Genomic DNA, 17537 nt, shown 5'->3' with positions numbered 1-17537 from the left:
GACATTCGCTACCTTCAACCCACTCTGTGCGAAGCTCTGTTAACTCTACTTTTCAAACCTGGCAAAGATGCCCATCTATGCACCTCCTACCACCCATTGTTCCTTCTTAACCAAGACAACAAAATCCTAGCTAAAGTCCTCCCTACAAGACTGTCCCCATTAATGGAGCAGATAATCTCTCCGGTGCAATCTGGTTTCATCCCTCACCGGTCAACCTCCTTGAATGTATGGACTATCTCTGTGATTCTATACAGGATCTCCCCCTCGGTCCATGCAGTGGTTCCCTGTTGGCTGCCGAGAAAGCATCCGATTCTCTTGAATAGTAATTTTTAAAGTTCACAGTAACAAAGCTCGGCCACCCTGAGAACTTCATCTTCCTAGTCATGGTCCTCTATTCCAACTCAGTGGCATGTCTGAGGGTTAATTGCTCCCAAACAGATGCCTTCCCCATCACAAGAATTACCAAACAGAGCGGCTCCCTATCACCATTCTTATGCATTATCGCGACGGACCCTCTTGCTCATCATCGCCAAGAGCGCCATAAACACTGCAGCCTCCACTTTTCCCACGGCCCCCTTTTAAGTTCACTGTATGCAGAATTACATTTTCCTGTTTGTATGCCACCCCTCCAACAACCACCCCCATCTAATTCTGGAAATCTTATGATTCGGAAAACTTTCAGGACTTCATATTAACTGGGCCAAATCTGAGTTCTACCCACTTACAGACAAGTGTTTTTAAAGACATTTCTAAAATAACCACATAAAAAATATGCAGAACACCTCATAGGAATAAGTGCAATGTAACATGATGTAGAAATTGCACTACACGAGGTGTTACTGTAAAACAAATTTCAGTCCTAAATTCGAAGTATTCAAAATATACATCCATGTGGCATTTCCCCTTGTCTAGTGCCAGTCCTGTACTGTATCCAAGAAGCTGTGGCCTGGGCAGGTAAGAGCGGCGGTTGGATGTCAACAATGACAAGGGAAAGTTAAATAAATAATTAATGTTCCCTTGTCGTCATCTGTCGAAATTCCCCCCACCCGGCCCAACGCCCCACTGCTTTTACCTGCACAGGCCACAGCTGTATCCTACTTCAATAGTCACAAAATATTTCATACTGAGCATTAAGCAAGATGAATGAAACACACCTCTAATAACACATCCAATAATTAAGTGGCCATTACTATGATGAATGACTGCACCTAAATTCAAATGACCACCTCATTCTATGTTAACCAGTGTATGCACTTAAAGTAGACATTAATAAAATCCATTGTATTACCTGCCATCATTGTAAAGGAAGTGAAGTACCCTCAAATGTTGCTCTGAAACATTGCAAGAAATCAAACAATTGCCAAGGAAAAATAATGCTATGACTAATTAGGAGAAAAGAAAGTATGTATTTATTACACAAATTGAGATGAGGCTCTCAAAATTATAAGTAAGCCAAATGGCAGTCCATAAAGGGAAAGATCTGCACTGCCAGTGGGAACCTCCTCAGGAAGGGGCAGCTACTGTGCAGAGGAGGCACCTCCAAGATCTTACATGGGGGTGGTTGTGTTTGGGAGGGGTGACCTTGGATTTGGGAAGTTGGCGCTATTTTGGGAGGGGTGCTCTCGTGTTTGTCAGGGGTGGATTGTGAGGTGGAAGAGGTGGATTTGCATTTGGTAGGGGTGGCTTGGCATGTTAAAGAGGTGGGTTGGGTATGTGGAAGGGGTACATTGCCATTTGCTTGGGGTGGGTTGTGCTTTGCCAGGGGTTAGGGCAAGGGTAAAAAGGACATCTTTGATGGGAAAATGGGTAGGGTGTTCAAGACGGCTTAGGGTAGGAGAGATAGAGGGAGTTGCAGTGTCTGAAGTGCATGTTAGCGTTGAGGGTGCAGATGCTTCTGGGTCTGTTGTATGTGGTGTATGTTTGGGCGTGTCTTGCATCATAGGTGTCAGTTGGATGAGTGTGGGTGTTTGAGTTTTGTCGGTATGAATTCTGATGTGTCGTTGTGGATGAGTGTGCTGGGTTTGGTTGTGATGCATGTGGTGTGTTGTGATGGCTGCAGTGTCTGTCGAGTTGCTAGGTGTGGTGCATGTGTTTATGGTGGTTGCTGCTGTGTCTGTGGAGGTGCTGGGCATGGGTGGGGAACATGTGACTGTGTTGGTGGTTGCGGTGTCTATGGAGGTGCTGGGTATGGTGCATGTAGATGCGGAAGTGGCTGCGGTGTTTGTGGGTGTGTTGGTGGTGCATGTGTGTGTGGCAGTGGCTGCGGTATCTGTGGATGTGCTGGTGGTGGGCATAACGTCTGTATGTTTGGATGAGCACCTGTGCTTTTAATGGGGGTTGTGTTTCTGTGTAGGTGTGCTGTTTGTGTCTGTTTGAGTGGGTGCATGCAAAGGTGTGAGGGTGCTTGGGACAGGCCTAGGAATAGAGATTTCAATGGAGAAGGGGTTGGCAGTGGGGTTACAATGTTGGTATGGCAGGGGTCAGTGAGAAAGCTGAACCTTGAAAAGACCTCTGTAGGCCAGACATAGCACTCTGAATGCCTTCTAGGTAGGCTACCATTTGTTGCAATAGTCAGCCAAGCCCCAGGATGGCATTCAGTAGTGCAGTCTGGCCTACATAGATGTTTCGGAGGAGGCCAATAGCCTCCCCACTAAGCGCAGTCAGAGGGACAGGGGAAGGGGTAGAGGTGCCTGGAGTGAAGGAGATGCCACCTCTTTTAGGGGAACGGATATGGCCAACTGGGAGAGAGCAAGAGGGAGGGTGAGGTTGGTACTCTGGGTGGTGGATGAGGATGCAGTTGGTAGTCTTCCTTTTGGGCCCGCCACCACGAGGGGGTGCTCGCTGGAGGAGGCCTCCAAAGAGGATGTTGTAGAGCTGCTGCCCTCCATTGCACTCCCCTCATACTCCTTACCAGTGGTTCCCAGTGGTGGCCCCTACGCCAAGGTGGAGCGTCGGCCCACTGCTTTGAAGCAGTGAAAGAAAATAGAAATAAAATTATAATAACATAATGTTAGTATCATTTCATTTTGTCCAGATGGGGCGGCTTTTCTTGATCGGGCGGAGCTTCCCTGCTCACAGTGCGCAATGACTATTTGACCGGACCTCTCAGCACACTTTGCATGTTCTCCAGGCAGTCTGCATTACAGCCTGCATGGAGAACATATCCAGCCCCCCAGTCAGAGGCTGAAAGCCGAACCACGGTACTCAGACCAATCACAAGGCTGCATTGCAGCAATGTGATTGGTCAAAGTGAGCCTGGCTGCTTACCGTTCCATTCCCGACATGAGGAGAGACGACAGAGAGACATGGTTGTAAGGTATACAATAGTATTATTGTATCTGTGTAAACAGTCCTGATCATGGCATTTGTTCACAATTTGATCACAAAACTGTAAGTTTTCAGATTTCACCTGCTTCAAGGCTGTCAAACTTTGGTTCTACATTAGCATAAGCTGATGCATGTAGCCAACATTGTCAGAAAAAAATTGGTCACAGTTATGTCATTCTCCATGATAGCTCCTATATCATGTATGATCTTGTCTCTTATCCATTATCATGTCTCTCCAGGAACTGTTTCACACCTCTGAATGGTTGACCTTTGTAGTTTAGAAAATTGAACCGATGTCACCAAAAGGGATATCAACCAAAATTACCTCTGCAGTGTGTGTTCACAAGGCCCTAAACCTGCATACTTTCTATTCTCAATAAGTCAAATATGAATAAATGTGTGTCAACAACTACTGCAGTGTTGTACCTATATTAGCATAAACTGAAAGCAGTTTAACTTTGTTTGGACATTTCACAATGATAACAATTACTTCAAGTCACTAAAGTATGTCAATTGTCCACGATTGTAAATTAATTATGTACTGAGATAGCTTAGCAATGTATCACATACTATGTAGATAGTTTTGCTGTTGAAGACAATCAGACACAAATATTTAGGTAGATTGACAAATGACTCCACAGTATAAGTAAATACATAGCCCTTGAAACATTTCTAATACAATTCAGATCAGAGCAAAATAGATTTTCTTATTTCACTCCTAAATACCCCAAGTTAATTGACATTTGTTGTATCTTAGTGAAATCGTTTCCTTAAATAAGCTGGTTTTCATTATAGCCAAAAATGTGTAGAACATCACAGTAATTATTACATACACTAATTCTTATATAATAATTACTTCAAAGATTCACATAGAAGTCACAACATCTACATATTACTGATGTATTTCAACAGTTGCCTAATGAGTCAAGATTTAGGCCTGATTTTGAGTTTTCCTACATATATTTGATTGAAAATCCCACCTTGCAAAATCCCTTTAAATTTGTGATTTATTTCCATCGTAGCTTTATCTTCTGGACATGACAAAAGACATTGAGATATAATGTAGGGTATGTGTCACTGTGTCACCAATGCATACACAATCCTGTCTGTGATTCAACAAAAGTTGTATGCCTATCACAATTATTTGTAAAAAAAACAAACTGGCTAACACACACATATTTGTGAAGGAATAAGACATCATGCTAATCTGTCACCTTTAACATATATGAAACAGTATTTCAGATGCTAAACACAATTTGGATATGTTTTGATTCCAAAATGTAGCTATTAATACTGATGTCACTAGTCATTTCAGATCACAATCACACTCTTGTTTGTGTAGAATCCCAATTTACCAATGTGATGTTTGAAACATCCACTGTATCATAAATGTCGAGTAAGCTCTATCACTTGTAATGGGGCTGCCATTACATCATCCACAATAGTGAAGGAGCATCATACCTGACACAATAAATGCAATTGGCATGTTTGGTACAACTGTCCCTCATGACATCAAACAACATGATGTATATGTGGAGGTTAGGCAGCCATGTCCATTGGTTGTGAACAGGAATCAGGTGATATCCTTTCCAATCAATTAATAGACAAAGCGCATCATCATAATCATTGTGCAAAAATTTGACCTTCAAGAAACTTCCTGTGTGTTGGACAAGGGTCAACCTTAATATTGATGTGAAAAATCCCGACTGTCACAAAAAATTAGTCATATAACGTGAAACTCTGATAAGAACTTACCCCCTTGTAGCTGCTGTTGGGCCCCTCAACTGCCTCAAGCTCCAGGGAGCCCACTGCAAGAATGCGGGCCATTAGTGGGGTTAGGGTGCAGAGTATCCGCCTTCCACTTTGGGTGGACTTCCTCAGCTGGGCTTCAGCTAACTTTGGGGTCCAGGGTCATAGGTCCATTGTTGGGTGCTGACTTCAGAAAGTGGTGGGGAGTAAAAGTTGGGGCTGGGTGTTGTGCCATGAGCGAGCCCAACCGTCAAAAAGGGGGGGGCAGTGCAGAGTGGTTTCACCACAGGAAATATTTTTATAAAAGAATATGCAAATGGTGCATATTAAAGCTAATTTGAGAAAGCAAGAAGATTTGTAAAGCAATTGTGAAAGAACAGACTTGCAATATTTAAACACATGAACAATGGCTCCACATCTTTAAGAATTAAAATTGTTTAACAGTTAATGTAGTGTGTAAATTGTACAGTGCAACAAGCAAGGTTTTGAACCATCTCACCTGCACATGGGGTTGTTTCTGCACGGCATCTGGTTACTAAAGCTGAAAATCTTTATGAATAACCAATGTAATGTTACCACATTATTTTCTTAACCTCTGATTCAGACTTGTGAGACCAAAGTATGGAGGGCGGCTGCAAACCGTGGGCTGGGCCTGCAGGCCCTGGAGCTTGATGTTGGCTGCTGGTGAAGCCCCCTGAGTATGCCATGTTCCATGGGAGTAAGAAAGGCACCTCGCCTGCTGCGGGGGTGCAGAACCTGTGCATCGCCATGAGGCCCTTGACACCTTGGAGTGTACTGCCTGCACAGCCACTTTCAAAGCACTACTGTTAAGCAGTCAGGCTGCAGGGCCAGCAGTGTAGGGCAGACTCTTGCAGGCCTTGTGTTTCCGATCTCCCTTTGCCCCCAACACTTCAGGGGTTCCCCCACCCACCTAAACACTATTATCTGTGAGATTTGGCACTGGGAGTCTCAGGGGCAGCAACGTCCATGCAGGTAACCGCAGTGGGGCAGTGGGGCCATGTAAGGGGGTATTTTGAGGCATGATTCAGAGGGAAAATTAAATAAATAATAAATTTTCCCTCAGCATCGTCCCTTGAAATCCCCCATTGTACGGCCCCACCGCCCCATCGCTGTTACCTACACGGACCGCGGATGCTCAGGGGGTCCATCAAGTTGTGACAGTGGCAGTCAAGGGGTCACGCTTCTTTAGATGCCTAGCTTAGTTCATGGCTGAGTTAAATGGATGGGGAGTGTTCAGGCGGGGGGAGCTCGTTGTGATGAATGGTCGGACTGCTGGAGGGTGTCTTTATCTTCAGCTGTCTCACATGTTTCCACCCCAGTTGTTTAAACTTAAACTGCTGAGACTACCAGCCAGATTCATCATCGGCATGTTTTGTGAGTCTGTAATAGCGAATAATAAGGAATCGCTATTACAGACTCGCAAAACGGGATTCATGTAGGAATCGCAATATTTATTGCGATTCCTACAGCTTCCTTATTTGCGATTAGCTAATTGCTAATTGCAAATAAGGAATAACTCCCCATTCATTCCTATGAATGAATGGGAAGACATATCAATGTGCGATTCGCTATTAGCGATTCGCATTTTGATTTTGCGATTTCAAGGGTGCAGGGGTGTCCAATGGACACCCTGTTGCACCCCTGAAATGACATTGGATGCTGGTGTTACGCACACACATGTCCTTGGGACATGTGTGTGTGTAACATACAACTTAGAAAAACGCACTTAAGTGCATTTTTCTAAGTTTCCACTATTTACCACGAGGTTTGACTTCGCGGTAAATAGCTGCCAATATTTGCGAATTCGCAATTTTTAAATGTTTCATGAATTGCATTTAAGGAATCTCAAATAGAGATTCCTTAAATGCAATTCCTCGCAAATATGAGATTTCGCCATTAGCGATTTTTGCATTTGCGATGATGAATCCCAAATGCAAAAATTGCGCTCGCACAGGGCCAGATTCTGAGAATCTGGCCCTTTGCGAGCCGATTTTCCGTTCATGAATCTGGCTGTACATTCCCAGCTTTCAGTTCACTCGACTGACATGGCCATTTTGTAACCTGTATGATGCAGTAAAATGAAAGGTTTCCTTTTTTTAAAAGGGGGTCATAAATGCTTCAGGGATGGATGTCACACAATTAACATACATTCCCACACTACAATTGTTAGTTATTTGTTACTTGCCACAAAATACCATGCACAGTCTGATCAGACTGACTGATGTGAGTCGCAGAGCCTGAGCCTCCATATTAATGATATTCCATTTACGCATCGGATTGAGTGAGTCAGAGCTGATTTTGTGAATATGTGCGCAGGCAGCGCTGCATGCACCACACTTATGATTATCTTGACATTCAGGGGCGGCATGAGCTGAACCCTAGTATCACATAGTTCAACACTACACTGGCCACATCACATGCTAGTTGTTAAACACTTTTCCACTGCAGCTATTTTTACATCAAATCCGAATTGTTAAACGTATTCATTTTTTTTACGCCACTGCCTTTTGGCTGGGACAAACAATGTTAAACGCAGAAAGAACTCTTAGGGTACTGCAGTGGCTAATTGTATGCATGGGAAATATTGTAGTAGTAACCTTAAGCTCTGGAAGAACGCAGGACATAAACATCCTCTATCCATGGGATTTGATTTTTTACAATGGAACTTTTTTGACGATGGAAAGTTATCCTCTGCTTTTCATGAATCAGGAAACGCCAGTATGCTGGGCCGGGCCACTTGTACTGCCATTTTGTAACTCGTGTGATGCAGTAAGTAAGCTTCATGGATGTCACACATTTAAAATACATTCACCCCCAGAAACTAATATGTTGCCACAATGCCACGCACAGTCTGATCAGACTGAATGATGTGAGTTGCAGGACCTGGCGGACAGAAATGATTGTATTTTTGCACAGAGGTTTGGTCTCAAAATGGGCACAGCATGTTGAGTCAGCCATAGTGACTTGCGGCTGATTGTTTTTATATGTGCGGTGCTCAGGGCTGCACCTAGCTTGTCTATCTTAACAGTGTGACTATGAAATAGCCATCAGTCTTTACATTCAGACCTGAGTGCTGAACCTTGCACATCAGACATTGCCAAATTTGACATTGACAGAAACTTATTATGAGACCGCTATTTATTTAGTCAGTCTCTTTCAGACAAAGAAAGGTGCATACAGGGTATTATTGTGTTTCACATTGTGACCAAGGCGAGTCGGAACACACGCCTTTGCGTTCTGAAATTCCGAATTCATCTTCAACAAAGTAACATGCAAAAAACATACACCCTGATTACAATGTTGGTCAGAAAGCCTCAGACTGACAGTCGGATTCTCCTAGACCGCGTCAGAACCCATCCTCCAGACCAGGTCAGAAACATTTCCGACCAACAGATTACGATGCTTGAGGTCGAGAGGGAAAATGTTTCGTCATTCTGAATTGGATCTGACCGACATTCAGAAAATTCAAATTGGTCAGAGTTGATTTGTACAGCTCAATGGACAGTGCTTCGGACCGACGGATTACAATGTCGGATTCTAACATTCTTTCCGACTGGGCCTGTCTGACATGAAAAGGCTGTCGGAAACTGACTTTGGGGGCCCCTAGCAGGCACCCCTTCACCATGAGTCTTCCGGTTTGGGGTCGAGGGAGTACCCAAGGGACCTCCTGTTTCACCATGCACAGTGTGGCAGGCACCCTTGGATGCCCATGGCAGGGTGTATGGTTTTCCGCAAACACCAATTTTTCAAATAGAAGCCTGTGTTGTCGGTCGTAGCACAGGCTCCCATTGAAGTCAAAGGGATTCCTTCCGAATGGTGTTCGGAAGCTTAGTAATTGGTCGGGAGGAACCGCTAACCTCAAGTTGGTCAGAGCCGATTCCGACATGGAGTCAGGCAGTTTAGTTTAGTGGTCAGGCCTTGAAAAACATTACCACTTATATTTTCTACACCATTGTGGTGGGCGTCTCGCCCTCTCAGAGGGCTGCCTTTTCCTCAGGAAATCGGCTAGAACAACCAATCTCATCTCCACCACTCCCTCTTGTGCAATGCCATTAGGTGCTGCACACTTCACGGAGGAAGGGAAGAGAGCAAGGGGCAGAATGGCCAATCACTGTATAGATTCAGAATAAAGCCATGCAGCGATTGGCCAGGTGTTCCATGGTTATGAGCCTCCCCACTCCCATGCTGTATCAGGTACAGGACCCCTGGGGACCAGAGGCCTAAACGCATGCGCTAGCTAATCCAGACACTGCTCTCTTGCTGGAAGCAGTGCCAGTATTGGATCGGGCAGGTGAGCCTAGTGCTCATACTCAGTCTCAGTCCACTCACTATGCACAAGCAGTTAGACCCTCTAGTGCACATATTGAGCTGGTTATAGAAAGGCAGTCAATCAACCTGACATTCACACATTGAAGCGCAAGTGTGTTGACAACCAGAAAGTGAGCCGTCATTGCCGGTCAATTATTTTGATGCCCAACCCACTAATCATGATGCAGAAACTAAGTCTCGGGGCTGCCGCCGGAAAAATAAAAGTAAAAGGTAGATGTCTTTACATTAAATTCAAGGATCGGGGGCCCAAATATGGGGGAGGGTTATGCCTCAACGCTCTAATGAAGAACCTGCAGCTGAGCTGAACTTGCGCCAATGGACGCTGCACCGCTTGTAGACCCCTAGGGACCGCACCTTCCTGGTGATGACATTTCATATGTCCCTCTTCTGATGGGTGTTGACCTATATAAATACAAGAAATGAAAGAAAAAACAATGGTTTTGTCACTTTTTGTTTGTCTGCATTGATGTAACAAAACATTTCTACATCTTTCACTAGCATCTTAATGCACACTTTTGCAGTGACCTGCTGTCTACCCTCATCCGATGTCATAGTCTAAACTCACCAATCCAGGCCTGTGACATCATCTAGCCAAGGGGACTCCTATATGTTCTGTGATGTGACCTACTTATGATCAGTGTAAAAGATTGTGAACTACTGAAGGCTAAACATATCTACTTATGGCACAGTAAATAGTGGCCACTGTGAGTAAGGGGCCCACAGTTTGGACAAGATTCCGTCGCTAAGTTTACCAAACCAGCAGCGACCCCCGTGCATCCCTTACCCACAATATCTGGTTATATATCAATGTTTCTTGCATCATCCCATGCACACATCACATCCCCTCCATGTCCACCACAGCTACCCCCACACTCTCATCATCCATATGCTGACTCAGGAGATAAGTCGTCAGAGCCCCCCAGATATCCCTGGGGCGAGATTTCAGCGGAATTGTTCCGCATATGCATGAAGGTATTTCTACCAAGTGGAAAGTCATGGACCCAAGCCTGAAACTAAGGCGCCCTGCCCCTGCCCCACCTGCAGGCCACTTGCCTTCGTGCCAAAAGCACTCCCAGTGCTAGGAATTTTCGGTGTGGTGTCTTTATGTCACCAGTCAGCCCCAGCAGAGCTCTAAGGGGGGTTGGTTTGATCTGAGTACCCAACATGCGAGTCAGGCCCATGAATACCTCCTCCCAATAATTAGCCACCAGAGGACACCCCCATGCCAAATGCATGAAGTCCGCCCCTCTCTGACTGCAGCTCAGGCATTTGTCATCTTCCCTAAGGTGTAGCTTATGCAACCTCGCCGGGGTATGGTAAAGCCGGTGTAGAAACTTATACTTCAGTAAGCGCAGCCTGCTGTTGCTGGAGACAGCGTCTGTTTGGTGGCAGGCCGCCTCCCACTGGTCATCCGTTAGGGGGCTATCAAGATCCTCATCCCACTCCCACTCGGGCGAGTTCCGCGACGCGTGCATCTCTGTTGGTCAAATCTCTCATTAATTGGGCAAGATTGGTTGGCACAATTATAGGCCACCCACAACATCTATTTCTTGGAGAAACCGGAAGGCAGTATCCATATGCCGTTACCTAAAGTAGATGATTGCTCCATGGTATTCACTACTCGCAATTTTGAAGCTTCCTTTATACGCCATTCTATTTATGACTGGCTTGTTTTATATTCAGAAATTGTACGCTCAAAAGCACCTGTTGTCCTGAAGATGACCGCATAGTTATCCAATGGTTGAAACGCCGTCGACGCTATTTGTGGCCATAATTTGTGAAAGGACATATAATTTACTTTGCTATTCCTTTCTGTACTCTTTATGTTTGTATGTCAGCCACTTGTTTGGCATTTGAATTGTTTGTTTTTGTTTTGCCAACACCCCCCCTTTTTTGAGCGTAATTGTTCTTTCTAGGAATGTTTTAAAAAAAAAATGTATATTTATAATAAATTATAACTATTTTTGTAAATTTGTTAATGTGTGTGCACAGGCTTCTTCATTTTTCTTTCTTTAACTTTTTATTGTTTATTGTTTAATTGTTGATTTTGTATTCTTTCACCTGAACCTATTGTTGGGTGTAATAATATATTGTCCCTGGTTCAGGGGTGTTGGACAGCCCCTGTAGTTTGTTAATAATGTCTCAGTTTTGCAGCTAGGGGTTCTATTGCTAAGGCAAATAGCACTGGGGAGAGCGGGCACCCCTGCCTCGTTCCTCTGGTAACCGGAAAGGCCTCAGAGCGTGAGCCATTAGGAAGAACCCTGGCACACGGTTGCGTATAGAGCAATTGAATCCAATTTACAAAGGAGTCCGGCATACCCATATAGCTCAGTGTTCCCATCACATAGTCCCATTCTATGAAGTCGAACGCTTTGGTGGCGTCCAAAAAGACTGCCACAGCAGCGCTATTCGGATCAATATCTTGCAAAACAGCCAGGAGGGTCCGAAGAATATGGGCTGTGGCTCTGTTCGGCACAAAACATGCTTGGTCGGGCAAAACCAACCGGTCTAGGAGAAGATTGAGCCTCGTCGCTAATACTTTCGCCAAGATTTTTGTGTCACTGTTGAGGAGCGACAGAGGCCGATACGAGTCGCAGTGGACTGGGGACTTACCGGGTTTTAATAGCGACATTATCTGAGCTTCCCTCATTGTTGCAGGTAGGCGCCCTTCCTCCAACGCTTCGTAGAATACTGCTTTAAATATAGGTGCTAATATGGACATATACGTTTTATAGAAGTCTATTGGAAGACCATCGGACCCCGGAACCTTCCCCGATGACATGGACATAATTGTCTCCGTTATCCAAGTCTAGAGCCAAAAACTTATGCTGTGTATCCCCCAGCCATGCCAGTGCGGTGTCTTCAAAGTACCCCCGAAGATCTAAAGGAGGCCCTGTCTGCGAGGTGTAGAGCTTGGTATAATACGCTACTAAGGTAGTCATCTGTTCAGGGAGATGTCTGTGCATTTGTCCCTGCTCATCCTGCAATTCAGAGACATAGTTATGAAATTTAGGTGGGCATACCACGTTGGCCAACGCCCCCCGGCCTGTCTCCTTCACCGTACACCCTTGCCAAACAGTGCTTCCCCCGAAACTTACACTCTCTATCTGCCGCCTCCTCATAGTCTGTCATTTTCCCTCTCAGGTTAGCCCGCAGCATTCCGGACTCACCACCCTCTTTTATTTCCCGTTCTAGCGTTTTCAGCTCACCTTCCAATTTGTGTAGTTCTCGACAGAGGTCCTTTAGAATACCCCCTCCCTTAGAGACGCACCAGCCTTGCACTGCCACTTTGAATGCCTCCCAAACCTTCGTTAAACTTGCCACCGAGTCAATATTCCTAGCGAAGAAATCCTGAATATCCTGTTCCATCTCCTTTCTAAACACAGCATCCTGCAAATGTAGGGGGTTCAGCCGCCAGTTAAGATAGGGGGACTGATCTATCGGGGTCCGAATTGTCACCATACAGGGGAATGATCCGAGTACGTACGGGCCAGGTGTGCCGCCCTGCCAACCCAATGCGTCATACCCACCATCACTGGTACATAGTCCAGTCTGGCCCACGTGTTATGCACAGCCGAATAGTGTGTTCCTTCCTCCCGTGAAGGATGCATGTGATGCCATGTGTCCAATAAATAATCAAATTCTATTATGTCATGTAGGGTGCGTTGGGCAGTGGTGTAGTGTGCTGCCATGGCATGAGAGCGATTGTGTTTGGGGTCTACCACAGCGTTAAAGTCCCCTCCCCAGAGAACATACTTGGAACCAAGCGTGTGAAGTTTGCCTCTCAGCATGAGTCGGGGGTGAACGTCATCTGTATTGGGGCCATAGTAATTCGCAATAGCAACATCATGTGAGTTCAACTTCCCCCAAAGCAGGCAGTATCTCCCATTAGGGTCCTCCTCCATCCCTCCTAGCACAAACCTGACTCCCAGTTTAATAAGTATAGCCACCCCCCTGGAGTAGCCCGAATACGATGCAAAGCATCTATGGGAGGCCCATCGTGTTGCAAATTGGGGTGTGCTTCCGTACTGAAAGTGGGTCTCTTGTAATAGAGCCAAGTGGACATGGTGGCGATCTAGATTGCCTCCGCTTCCTCAAGTCATTCAATCCTCCCACATTCCAGGAAATTATATGGAGATCATTCCTATTACCTATTTCTTCAGTCAATGCCTCTATCTATTCCATTCTGCCTTCTGCATTGGCCTCGCTTGTCTTGATCAAACATACAGTGTAACCTTTCCCCCCCAAACTTCCCTCCCCTCCAACTCCGGCTCCCCCAACTTGCCGAGTATATCCACCCTCTCCCACCTCATTGTCATAATCTTTCAGTGCAAGTCTAATCTCTGGGTAATAACTAGTACAATCCAAATCCCCACACACACCGTCCTCCCCAACAGGCCGGGTAAGAGCACCCTCCCAGCCTTATATCCAAAGAGTAGCATTGGTACCCCCTAATATTAACCAATATACGTGAGAAGGGGAATGCCCTCAAGTGGGGACCACTAGGGGCTCTTGCCAGGCCCACTCAACCTCCCTATTTCACCCGTCCGCTAACCCACTGAACTAAGCGGGCTGCATTAACGGGACGGAAGCGAGTGTCCGTACGGTAAAAGTGTCATAACAACCAGCTCCTTCGTGGGATGCCGCTCTGCGATCGTGCTTGAGGTACTTCTCCACCTGCTGAGGAGAGTTGAAGAAGTGTTGTTTTCCCCGGTGATGGATCTTTAATCTCGCGGGGTAAAGCATGGCATGCGTAATTTCTTGTGCTTGCAGCTTCTTCTTCACGGCCGCAAACTTTTGAAGGGCTTCTTGCACGGCCTGGGTGAAGTCAGGATAGAAGGCCAAGGCGGTGTTCTCATATCGCACTTCGCCCTTCTCGTGAGCCAGGCGTAGGACAGTGTCCCTATCTCGATAGTTCAAAAAGCGTACTATCACCGGGCACGGTGGGGCTCCCGGGGGTGGACACGCCGCCAGTGATCTATGGGCTCGCTCAATGGTCATGTGCCCAGAGAAGGAGTCTTTTCCCAAATAGCTCCACCAGTAGCCTTTCCATTAAATCCTCCATCCTCCCGGTGTTTGTCCACTCCGCCAGGCCCAGTATCCGCACGTTGTTTCTCCGAGAGCGGGCCTCTAACTCCTCAGTTTTGTCCGCTATGACCTTCAGCAGCTTATCCATCTGGAGCATGTGCTATTTATTGGCCGCCGCTCCGTCCTCCAATCCCGACACTCTTTGTTCCGCCTCCTTGAGCGGATCATCATGCTGGTCAATCTTGGCCACCACCGCCTCAAGTCTACTATTCATAGCGCCCCATCTTGGAGTCTATGGAATTAAGACTCTGTTGCATCCCCACCAGCAGTGCCTTCCAGTCTTCATCTCTTGATTCTGGTGGATCCGGGTCTGTACGCTCTTTGGAGCTCGAGCTGGGCGCCTTCCGCGTGTCGAAGGACAGCTTTGGCCTCTGACCTCCCCATGCTGTCCGGCCGTGTGTCACAGGCGCACTGCGTGCAGAGCGGATATAAGTGTCCCACTCTATATGTTGCGCTAATGCACCGTTTTCTCCGCCCCAGCTCGTGGCCTCTACCTACGCCTCCAGCCAGTAGCACAGCACGATATGGGTCAGCCAGCCAGTGTGCGCCGTCAACAAAATGGGTGCCGGGAAGCCCACGGGGGTTTCAGCAGCAAGTGTACGCCCCAAAGCATTCAAAGTCCAGCAAATGGGAGTGATAAGGGACTGTGGCCATCAAGTTATCACAGGAAGCACCCTCCGTGCTTCTGTCCACTCGCCTGGGGCCAGCAGCTAATGCCCCCACGGGCACCGCACAAAATGGCGGCTCGGGGCCCACACCGCGTCACGGTCGTCTCCTGGACAGGGCGCGCCTCCCCAAAGTGCCGCTGTGCTCCTACTCGCGTACCTTATCCCAGCCTCAGGGCAGTAGTGTCCATAACAGCGCCCCCGTTGCCCCCAAGCTCTCCCGCTCCTCACTGCGCTGGAATCCCTGCCGCGGGCCTCTTCGCCCGACTCCACACACCGTGATCACACTCCCGGCAGTCCACCAGAGCCGCCGCACAGTACACTACACGCCCCCGGTCACTGCAAGGCCTCTTCTGTGCTCACCAAGTGTGCGAGTGGCTCCACCACGCCCCGCAGTCGCCACCAGCAGCCCAGGAACGCGGTCGGCAGCGCGGCGGGGCCTACGCAGCCCCGGCCTTGCCCAGCCGCCTCAGCCACCAAGGTACTCCAGTCCGCCCCCATCCCGCGCCGCACTCAGGCTCCGCCGCCCATCACACAACTCCTCGGCGGTCTCCCGCCAGCAAAGACGGGTCACCAGAAGCAGCACCCTGTCCGCTGTGCGGTTGCACTATTTCTGGGCCGTTATGGGCATAAGGATAAGGATTATGTATATAGTACCGCCCGGATCGGCGGGAGCCTCACCACAGCACGGCCATTATGGTCAAGCGCCAACTAGCGCCCGCAAATAGCGATTTTAACGAAATTCGCAAATTTGCAAGTTCAATTTAAAGAGGATCACAATCAGGTGACAACCATGATTAAAAAAGCCCTACAGGTGCTAATCCTTAGAAACCTATTTAAACTAACCCAGGAGGCCTCAGAATTCTTCACAATGGCAGCGCACTACGTGATGGCGAGGAGGATGAGGCTCCATGCAGCAGCCCAGTGAAGAAGGAGAATACAGGAGCGCATTTTCAGAGTGCGCATCACGTTGTTGGGACAAAAGATGATGAAATATACAACAAGTACAGGCTGAATGGTGCCATGATCCTTGATCAAATTGCAGAATTGGAACCCCTACTGCAGCACCAGACTCCTAGGACCTATGCCATCCCCACTCATGTGCAGGTCCTATGTTGCCTGCACCTACTTGCGTCAGACAGTTTCCAGGGGGTAGTAGCTGTAGTTAGAGGTGTGTCGCAAAGCTCCCTTTCACGTTTCTTCAAATCTTTCCTGAACGCAATGATGACAAGGATCCACAACCACATTGCCTTCCCACAACCCCACAGGAATTGAATAAGACCAAACTGGACTTCTACCAGGTAGCCCAGTTTCCACATGTAAAAGGTTGCATAGATTGTACGCATGTTGCCATTTGTCCACCAGCAGTGAATAAATACATTTTAGGAAGCGAAAATACTTTGATTCACTCAATATACAAAGTCTGCAATGCTAACTATATCATAACAGACATTGTGGCTCAATACCCTGGAAGCACACATGACTCCAATATATTTCGACACAGTGACATACACACACGTCTGCTCAGGGGTGATTTTGACAAAGGACATCTGTGTGGTAAACATATATAATAATTCCTCTCACACAATGGCCAAATGGCAATGCATAACAGTCACTAACTCTTTGCTCACTACCCTGTAAGGGACAGCGCATACGCAGTGCGAAACTAGATATTGACACCATACCTCAACCCAGCCACCCCAAATGAGCAGAGCTATAATGCAGCGCACATCACCACACAATATGTCATCAAATGCACCTTTGGGCTGATGAAAAGTCACTTTCGCCGCCTTCACAAGACTGGCGGAGCGTTGCAGTACCGGCCCGAGACCTGCTGCAGAATTGTGGCTGCATGTGCCATGTTGCACAATATTGCTACCACGAGAGGCATACCAATTGAACTGACCAACAGTGAGCCTGAGGAGGACAACCAGCAAGGGCCAGCACATCGGGAAAGTTCAGCATAAGGGTAAAGAAGACATGCAGAAATTACACAACATCATTTCTGAGGTGAGTAATGATGAGACACGACACAGCATGTTTGAACTGTACTGAATCTACTTACATTAAACCATGTTGTTGTGTTAAAGCACACATATCAGGTGCAAAGTAGCACAGTGATTGCACGCGAAAAAAAAAACAAATACCACATTTTCGGACTTGGATCACAGTCACTAGTATGGTATTGTCAATGGTTACCTCATCATGGTTGAATTGGTCTGCCCAAGTCAGTCTATCTCTTCGTACCACACACTCCCAAACACCTTTCGCCGGCATCATCTCCATCCCTCATGGAGGCTCCAGAAGGTGTTGTGCTCTGAGTGGTGCGCCACCTGCAAGTGGTGACTGACACTGACA

Source organism: Lissotriton helveticus, chromosome 8, assembly GCF_964261635.1.
Source record: "Lissotriton helveticus chromosome 8, aLisHel1.1, whole genome shotgun sequence".
NCBI lineage: Eukaryota > Metazoa > Chordata > Amphibia > Caudata > Salamandridae > Lissotriton > Lissotriton helveticus.
The sequence above is the reverse complement of the archived record's forward strand: the minus strand, read 5'-3'. Positions refer to the sequence as shown.